The sequence below is a fragment of the Chinchilla lanigera genome, unplaced genomic scaffold (assembly GCF_000276665.1).
Source record: "Chinchilla lanigera isolate Chin_1 unplaced genomic scaffold, ChiLan1.0 scaffold00016, whole genome shotgun sequence".
Classification (NCBI taxonomy): domain Eukaryota; kingdom Metazoa; phylum Chordata; class Mammalia; order Rodentia; family Chinchillidae; genus Chinchilla; species Chinchilla lanigera.
Window position 1 is genome coordinate 27726866 of NW_004955417.1, and position 10316 is coordinate 27737181.

Below are 10316 nucleotides of genomic sequence, written 5' to 3' on the forward strand. Positions count from 1 at the left end.
TATTTATTTATTTATTTTGGTTTTCTTTTGGGGGGGGTTTCTTTTTTTTTTTTTTCTGGTACCAGGAATCGAACTCACAACCTCACGCTTGCCAGGCAGGTGCTTATGCCACTGAACTATATCCCCAGCCCCTTTATATGGGTTTTTTGAGACAGGGTCTCGCTATGCAGGCTGGCCTTGAGCTCACTTTGTAGCCCAGGCTAGTCTCGTACTTACGACAATCCTCCTGCCTCAGCCTCCCCATCTATGCCTTTTAAATGTCCAGTTCTGTTTTATTTTAATATTCTGTGCTGTATATTGACCCAGTCTTCCATTCATTTCCTGAATACTGTTTACACTAGTGGGTCTATCTGCAGAAGGAATAGTTTAATTTTAATAACATAATAAGAAGTGCATAATATTAATTCCAAGAATGATTTACAGTGGGTTCCTGGTTGGTGGCAGTGTCTACTCATTCATATTATGCCTACGTGGATTTGCTACCTATTGATGAATCAGTTTCTGACCACAAATTCTTATACTATGGTAATATAAAAAGTAATTTCTTCTTATCTCAGAGAATTACAAAGCAGTATTTCTTCTTGTACATTTTTGGATAAGACTGTTGAACTTCACAGAACTGAAACTAAAGCATTCGACTTGATTATACATTATTTATTTAAATTCATTTTCATTATGGTATAGTTATAGGAATACCTTAAGAATATTTTAAATTTGATGTACAGTTTTAATAGCTACTTTTAAAGAGAGTAGATACATAAAGTCACAATTCCCTTACCCCATAAGCATGAAGGAATCCATTTGTAAGTCTAACAAATTCATTCACAAAATCCTGTGTTTCATTTAAAATATCTATGTCTTTTACATCAATTTATATTAAGGAAGAAATTTAAAATATATAAAGGAAATCTCTTTAATTATCTAAATAAAATTGTGTAATATGGTAACTTAAAATAACTATTTAAAAATCTTTAGTATCAATAAAAATTGGTGTAAGACTTCAGAACTAAATCATTGTTTAAAATAGCAATGGGGTTTTAATGATCAAGCGTTTTGGTGAAAAACTGAAGTCTATATCAATTATATGGTGAAGTACTAAGTTTTTCCATGTAAGAATCCTAATTTTTCACAGACATTCTATATGACCACAGTCTGTAGATAGAAATTTATTCCTAGTCAAGTGCACTCAGTTGTGCAAACTTATCTTTTTAGGGTCAAAGAAGAACCCAAACCACAACTGACACAGTGAGTAAATGTCCTGAGTGCAGTAGAGCTCTGTACCGCTCCACCTCTGCTTCCTGCACCTTTGCCGGTATTAGCTTACGCTAATACTGGGTGGGCTGCAGCTAGTGTGTCCTCTGCTTTCTGACTCTCTGCTTGTAGGAGAGCTGCCTGCAGCTTCTTACTTCATCCACATAGTGACTGGATGTAGTTTTTTGCTGCCTGCTTGTGGACTGGTTAAGTGTTGAAACTTAATTTTCCTACATTCTTACTGCCTGGATGGTACCTGGAGCTCACATTTCCATTGGCTGTAGCTTTTGTGCCTGTGTATTATTATTATTATGGATAAGAAAATATTTAACCTACATTGTTATTCATTTGGTTATTCAGTCACATTATTTGCTTATTTAAACAGGTGGTTTCCCTTTAGTGGGATCACTGAACTGGTAAATAACGTTCTTCAACCCCAGCAAAAACAGCAAAATGAAAAGGAGCCCCAGACGTAAGTAAGCTGATCTATACAGACTAAATATTGTCTCTGATAGCATAGCATACTAAAAAGTGTGTATTGAAATAGTGTCCTTGGAGTACTATGCCCTCAGAGAGGAGTATTGTTAGGCCAGAGTTTGATGTTTTAACCTTTAATCATGTCATGGAAATCTAAAATGAAAACAAGGATAATTTATAGGACAGTAAAAAAGAAGAGGTAATTCTTTCCCAATTGTAGCATAAATAATGTAAAGCATATTTGTTCAGTAAAATACCTTTCTCCAAAATGCAATGTATTTCAGAGTGTGTTTTTTTTTTTTTTTTTTTTTTTTAACAGAAGTTCTAGATGGCATTAAGAGGTATTAACCCCTAAATTCAATCTTTGTTCAAATAGTTTTGGAAAGGTTGTTTTAAAAAAAGTTAAGCAGGTTTCTTTGTAATAATTCTGCAATCCTAAATGCGGTGCAAGGGTATTAGAACACATGCTGTTTATTAAGTTTATTTGACCACTGAATCCTGTTTTCATTGAACATTTCATTAGATTATGAAATATAATTTGGAAATATGCCAATTTATTCTCACATTGACCTGAAACAGTAGAAAAATGTTGGTTCCTTTTCTTTTAGATGTTAACAGGTTTAAAAACATTCTTTAAAAAGTTGCTCATAATTCACATTTTAATTGCACACGGCAGAAGTGACAATTTGCTTTTGCTTATTGCACACTGACCCAAACTTGTCACAGGGCTCTTAACATGTGCTCAGAAAAGGAGGCAACCTCTGTGTACAAACGTTTAGTAATGGTAACTGTAGTTAGTATACATTCGATTCTGATACGCAAGAATCCCATTTCTTATTTCTGAGATAGAAATTTTAGGATGCCCAAAATAAGATTTGTCAGAAGATAGCCGTTACAACAAGGACAGCTCAGTATTAGCCCCATCTCTGGTGCTGTTGGTTCTGCTAGGATGCTGTAATGACTCGGATCAAGGTCTTTTTTTTTTTTTAACGAGACTGAGGGTGAAGGTTAGAAATGTAAAGACAATCTAAACACAGGAGTGCCTAGGGGAAGAGGGTTGGCTGTCTGGAGTGTTAAAAGGAACAGGTATTAAATTTTGTCCATGCGATTATGAGAGATTTCACCTTCTGTTTAGTGGCAGTGAAAGACTAGAAGAGATCAAGGATGGTAATAGCAAAAATATGTGAAAGCATTCTGAGAAACTTTTGACTGATCACTGTACAGTACAGTAATAAATAAGATTAACACTAAACAAAACAATCTTGAAAGAGAGGAGCAGAAAGTTCAGAAAATCTATCTTTTTTTTTCTTGGGAAGATTCTCTTTACCTTATTTTGTCATTTGTTGTATCCAAGAGCCAGTGATTAACTTTTTTTTCTCCCAAAGATCATATACTTCTGGAGGGTTCTTTTTTTTTTTGGTCTTTTTGAGACAGGGTCTCGCTATACAGTTCAGGCTGGCCTTGAGCTCACTTTGTATCCCAGGCTTGTCTTGAACTTGTGGCGATCCTCCTGCCTCAGCCTCCTGAGTGCTGAGATTACAGGTGTGTACCACCACGCCTGGCTTCTAGAGGATTCTTAAAACCCTCCTTCTTAAGGTCCCTTGATGGTGTAGTTTCCAACAGCCCAGGGAAAATCATTTGTGTCTTTCTAGAGGTGAAACATGAATCTGAGAAACAGCATTTTGGTGTTCTTATGAAAGTGCTAATTGTTTTATTTAAATTTTTATTTTTATCTTTGTGCTAATTGCTAAAATGCTTATTGTGGTCATTTCTGTCACAAGTGTAGCACAGCTTTTCTTTCAGCTTTTTTTTCTGGAAGAGTACATCTGTAGATTTCAAATGGTAGAGGATTACTTAGGAGGGTGTCTCTGTTGTTGATAAGACAGTAGATCACCTTGAGTCCTTGGCTGTATTTACTAATATTAACTGTCCATAGCGCAGAATCTAGGGTCAGAGATGAAATTGAAAAATATGCAGACAGGGCACGTTGTTGTAATTCAAGGAGAGAACAAATGGATCCACAAAGGTGTTGATTTCATTCTTTAGGAAAACAAAGGACCATAGAAATTGAAGGGACTTTGATTTTAATTTTAAAATTCCATGTGTTATTTCTACCTTTGCTCAAGTTTGAGGTTCATATAGACAAAGGACATTTTCCTGTAAACTTTGTATTTCTTCGCATTGTTTGTCTAGTCGAAGCAGTTGGTGCAGAGTCTTGAAATGGAAAAGGTAGCTCTTCTGCATTCATATTTCCAGTCTTCAGTGTGAGTAATATTAAATTGTGCCTGTTACACTGGAACCACCTTAATTGTCTGTGGCTCAAGACAAGGATACATAAATAAAAATGATAAGAGGTGGGTTACTTGGAAAACAGTATTTAGAAAAATTTGTAAAAGTAGCAAAGTACTTATTGCTAAGTAAAGTTTTTGTTAATGCAAAATGCATTTAGTGAAAAGTGCACAAACTGAACCACATACTTCGTTAAATTGTTGGACAGTGAGAGTGTCTGGAAAGCAGTACTGAAATTAAGAGCCGAATACAGCCGGGGCTTGCAGTCTCCTCACGTGCATTTCCTGGGTAGGCTTGCTCCCCTCTGCAAAGGTGACTTTTATTTATTTGTTTAGTTTTGGTTTTTTAACACAGGGTCTCGCTATGTAGCTCAGGCTGGCCTTGAACCCATGGTGATCCTCCTGCCTCAGCTGCTCAGGTGCTGGGATTACTGGTGTGTGCCACCATGTGAGGCTACAAGGGGACTTTTACACTGACTTCTGCCTAGCACACTATTTTCTATCTAGCATCATTATTTTGTTTATTTTTATTTAGACTTTGCATAAATGAACTCATACAATATGTATTCTATTGGTTCTGTATTATTTTTCACAACACAATATTTGTGAGATTCATTGATATGATTGCAGTAGTTGTTTCATTGTTATTATGATGTGGGACTCTAGTATCTGAATGTAGTGCATTTTATTTATTTATTGGTGGACATTTTGGCTTGTTTTTAATTTTCTGGCTGTTAATAATGCTGCTATGTATATATACATTCTGATGCCATTATTTTTTCAATTGCTTTGGAGGAGAATAATGTACTTATTTGTGAAAGTAAAGTACTTCAACCACCTAAAATATTTTAAACTATTAAACTTAGTTATTACGTCAAGATCTCTGTCTAGTTTCTCATTTGTTTATGTAGTAATGCTATGTATGCTGTTTATTAAGCACTCCTTACTGTTGAATGGCTTGATTCCTTACATTTGATCTAACAGGGAAAAAAGGTAGAGTAAGAGAAGTGGCACAATAGAGTCTGCTCTGTGCATCACGAAATCGTTCAGGCATACGGTCAACTCTGTCACTGAGATTAAGTGTAATCCACTAAGGTCACACAAATCGTAAAAAATGTAAATGTGATCAGATATTTTTTCTTGTGTAGTTTTTTAGATGAAGAACCCATGGTCTTAGATCTAGAGACCATTTTATGAAAGTGTTTTATTCTGTAATGTCTTTTTCAAAGAAGTATTTTACTTTGATTAAGGAGATAGTGGTTGAAAGTAGAATATTTATAGTGGACTCAAAAGGATTTTTCTATTTTCACCTTTTAAAGATAATTTGTTAAATAAGTTTTCTTCAGAAGCAAATTTCAGAAAAACATTAAAGCAGCTTTTGCCTTGGAGTGATATAAGCTACACAAGTGCTTGTATTTACTTTTACTCTCAGTCTCTCGTATCAGGATTATTTCATATTGTAATGGGATGTTAATTTGGTTCCAAAGATTCTGTAGTTAGTGATTATTATATAGTTCAGTTGCCTTTCAGATACTTGTTATGGTGATGCAATAGAGCAGAGAAACAGCCATTTGTATTAAAGATGTGTATTAAAGAGGAAGATTAATATTACCAAAGAGCTTTGTATAACTTCAGGTATGAGTTATTACATGTGGTTATTTAGTTTTTGCAATACTTCTAAAATCATTTTTCAGATGAATCAAAATGAAATGTCTGATTCATTTGTGATAGTTTTATAATATTTCTCAACCATGTCATACTTAATCCCATAATTTGTGCCATCAAAGCTAAGTTGGCTCAGATAGTGTGGGGAATAATCCTTAGCCAAGGAAGGATACAGCTGTGATAAATACTTTAAAAATATTTCCTGGGGGGATTAGACCTAATCAGGGATATTACAGAATATCTTCCCAAAGAAGTAGCGTTAACGTGCAAAAAGAATAATGAAGAGCTATGTAAAGAAAAAGCAGAAAGTACTGTGGTTATATTAGTTTCATGCAATGATTGGGGAACTTGATTCTTCTTTCTTAAACTGTGTATGGAATTGTCTTGGTTATTTTTCTCTTTGCTGAGACAAAATACCCAGCACCCAAAATAAGGCAGGAAAGTTTCTTTAGTTCACAGTTTGTGGAGGTTTCAGTCCATACTAGGCTGTCTCTAAGGCAGAGTGGCACGTGGCAGAGGGAAACAGTTTATTCCTGAAAGCAAGAGCAAAAGGGAGGACTGGCAGAGAGGGGAGAGCAAGCTTCTTTCACTCCCTTATATTGTATGCAAACTACCCGCCCCCAGGTGGGGGCGGGTGTAGCACTCACACCCATAATCCCAGCTTTGGATCATGGATCAACCATAAACTCTAAAAGCCCACCCCATGACTGCATGACGCTTTGGGGGGACATGCAGGCACCAACCATAACAGGAATATTGGAATATCTTGTAGCAGTCCTTACACTTGTAAAAAAATGGATTGCTTTATTAATCTGGTGAAGTCTGTAGAAGCTTTCCTTTTTTTAAAATTTTATTTTAAAAATAAAGCAATGAAAACATATTAACAAACAGGCATCCATTTACAAAATAGCACAAGAACAATAGAAGCAATACTGAATTACAGACAAGGTGACAGGAAATTGACAATGGTTGCTGCATTACGTATTGATAACTTCAAAGTGGTTACTCAGGAAAACAAATATAGACATGCAAGACTGATCAAATAGAAGGTTTCCTAAAAGAAAAATATAGGCAATTACAGTACAATGAAAGCCAGGAAATTTGAAATACAGTTTTGTTCATGCACTCCTTGGGGTAGGCTGCAAATTATGCAGAAATATTGGAGTTAAAAAAATCACCTGTAAAAAAATCACCATTGTGGGTGGTTCCCGTTTCCTGAGTCTTGGCAATAAATGGAGACACCACGTTTGTAGATAGGAGGACTCAGCATTGCAAAGATGTCATTTATTTTAGTATTAATCTATAAATACAATGCAATTTCCATAAATCCTAGGGTTTTTGAAAATCCCTGTAATTTTCAAGGAGGCTGGATTAAAGGGCTGTAGTATGTATATGGAAAAAAAGTTTCACAAATTGTAAAACAGTTTTTATAAAGAAGAGCAGGGGCAGAATCGTTTTACCAGACATCAACACAAATTACAAAGCCTAATCACTATATAAGCTAGGATATATGGATTTTTCCCTTTATGTCACCCCTCTAAGAGAAAGAATTTGCTCTGTTCTGAGCCTTCATTATTCTTTCCAGTAGTAAGTTTATTCATGTTTGTAGAGATCATGAGAATACATGTAAAAAATCAGTGAAAAGAAAGTTACATAGCTGGGAATAAAATTTTCAGTAATAGCAGTAAACATGATTTAAAAGTTCCACAATCCCACAGAATTCAGATGTAAAGAAAATTTACTCTGGAAAATATTGAATTCAGTGAGTTTTTGTGATGATGGAGACATTGGAATAGGAGATACACTAGAAAATTTTGGATCAAACAGTGCCATGAGGTAAGAAAGTGAAGGCAGTGCTTTCAAATCAAGGTGTGTGAGCTAACTATTTATTTGTAATAAAAATTTTAGATTGAATATTAGGAGTATATCTTTGACTTTTTTCTATGCCAGTGATTTCCAAGATATGCCCAGTGGCTAAAATCCTCCTGGTCCCTATTTTTGTCCAAGTTTGGAATACAGTCAAGCTTATTTACTTGTATAGCTGCCCTCATGTCTCAGTGGCAGGATTGCACAACTGTGCAGGGACCCTGCGGCCCACAAGGCCTAGAATACTTACTCTCTGGCCTTTGTAGAGAAGTTTGCTGACCTGTCACCTATATTACTAGAAAGTTACATAGTCAAGTTTATGTATTTAAGATCTTTGGACCTTTCTTTGTGGGGAATTTAGTTGTAACAGTGTTGTTCGGAAGTAGAAAACAAACACAAGTACCAATGAAATCGAATTTAGGATCCATAAACAGTATGCATATGGGAACTTAAAATATGATAAAGTGATATCAAAAGTAGAGTAGAATAAGGGATGAACTATTTAATAAATGATGCTTGGAAAATGGAATGTCTATATAGAGGAGGTTGAAATTAAATCTCTATATCACATCACATATGAAAATAAACTTCAGATTGATTAAAAGCTTAACTGTGACAGGCAAAATTATAACGCTCTGAGAAGAAACTGTAGAATTTTTGTGACAGACTTAGGGATAAGTTTTTTTTTTTTTTTTTTTATAGCCAGCGATGAAAACCAAAAAAAACGATGAAGGGAGAAGTCAGTGTATTGACTACTTCAGAATTAAAGATTTCTGTTTAGCAAAGGACACCATCTACAAAGTTAACAGTTGACAGACTGGGAGAGGGTAGTTTCTATGTTTGACTTATAGAGGATTACCATATGGGCTACATAGGGTACTCCTGTAAATCAAGAGAAAAAATATAGGAAATCTGATCCAAAGTATTGGGTAAAGAACATAAGCAGTTTATTGGAGGAGCAGTCCATCTGGCTGAATTTCATTAGAAAAATGTGAACTGAAAAGGCTGCAAAAATTGAAAAAACCTGAATAATCACAGGGACAAGTGGGAACTGGAACCTTCACACGCTGCTTGTAGGTGTGCTAAGTGGGAAAAGTTATCTGGGGGAGCGATTTAGGAGAATGTGGCATGATTGAAAAATATAGTAATGTTCAAAGTTTTAAAAATTATTGCAGTAGAGATACATTGTCATTACTCCCCCTCACAATGCTCCTCCTTGCTCAGACACACGTACTCCGTCCTTCTGTCCACTTTTGAGGCAGCTCTGGAGTCCTCCTTCCTGAGTGTCTTCAGTTGCCGTGAGCTGGCTACCTCGACGTCCAGAGTCAGTTCAGAATATTTACCTTTCATGGTCATTTTGACTTTGGAGGAGAGCCACACGCCACCGTCACACTGGGTGGATGAGGACACGCCAATGTTGGTACAAGCCTGCCTTTCCACTGACGGCACTCGAGAGCAGCATGCACTGCATTTTTGATCACACCTTGTGGATTCAGGAAAGAGGACTTCCAGGCTGCTTCAGAAAGTGGCAAGAACAGTGGGATACGTGTTTTTGAAGTAAAGAGAAGTATTTTCAGGGGGATAAATGACATCTTATCTTTTATTGTTATAAATTTTTAAATTTAAACATTCATTATATAATTTGATCATATCATATTTAGTGAACTTGAACATGTGCTTTATAGTCCTGCATATATGCTCTGGAGGAAATGTTATGAGTTTACAAATAATGTCATTTTAGAAGTATTGTAATGAGTTATAATGATGCAATTTAAATAAAAATGGCTGAATCAAAGTAATTTTCTTCAGTTAAATGTGCTTTAAAGCAGTGACTGTATGTGAACTAGATGCAAAACCCATAGTGGTGAGGAGCATGGGCTACACTACAGCTGCACTAACTTTGGATGCAGCTTCCATTATACATTAGCTGCGTGCCAGTGAGCCAGATGAGCTGTCTGTAGGGTAGGGATAATGCTAATGAGTACCTGTCTTCCCGATAGAAGGCAGATACTATGTGCAAAAGCTATAATTTATAGAGAGTACAATATAAAAATGTGAAGTTGATAATAAAAATAACTAGATAAGTCAATGGCACAATGCTATTTTTGTCAATACTCAAGACTGGTTACTTGAGGGAAGAGAAATCAAATAGGAGAAGAAAATTGTTAATTAAAATAGGAACTGTATAGTAGTATGTGACTGTAAACCATTCTAGGAGGCTGAGGCAGGAGGATTGCAAGTTTGAACCCAGCCTAGGCACTTAGTGACATAGTAAGACCCTGTCTCAAGGGGGGAAAAAGGATTGGGGATGTGTAGCTTAGGGAAGAGGACCTGGGTTCAGTCCTCACTACCAGAAACTAAACAATAAAAAAGGAACCAAACATGAATCCAAGCTTCCAAGTTTATGATCAGTTCTACTGTCAGTATCTAAGGTTTCAGGGAGGGGGAAGAAAGGTGTGCATAGCAGTCTTTTCTAGGCAGAGGCAAGAGCCCGTATAAAATGCAAAGACCCTGCAAAGCGAAACACCATAGTGAACTTGAAGGACTGAAAGAAAGCCAGCATGGTTTCAGACAGAGGCAAAAGAAACAGTGCAAAAACTGAGGCTAAAGGTGTGGATGTGCCCCAATGCAATCACGTGTTATTTCACAGTGGGTATATGTTGTCAGAAATGCATTGTAGGTGACTCCACCACTGTGCAGAAGCACAGAGTTTACTTACAGGCCTCAGCTGTACAGCCTACTGCGTACCTAAGCTATGCTATAGTGTTG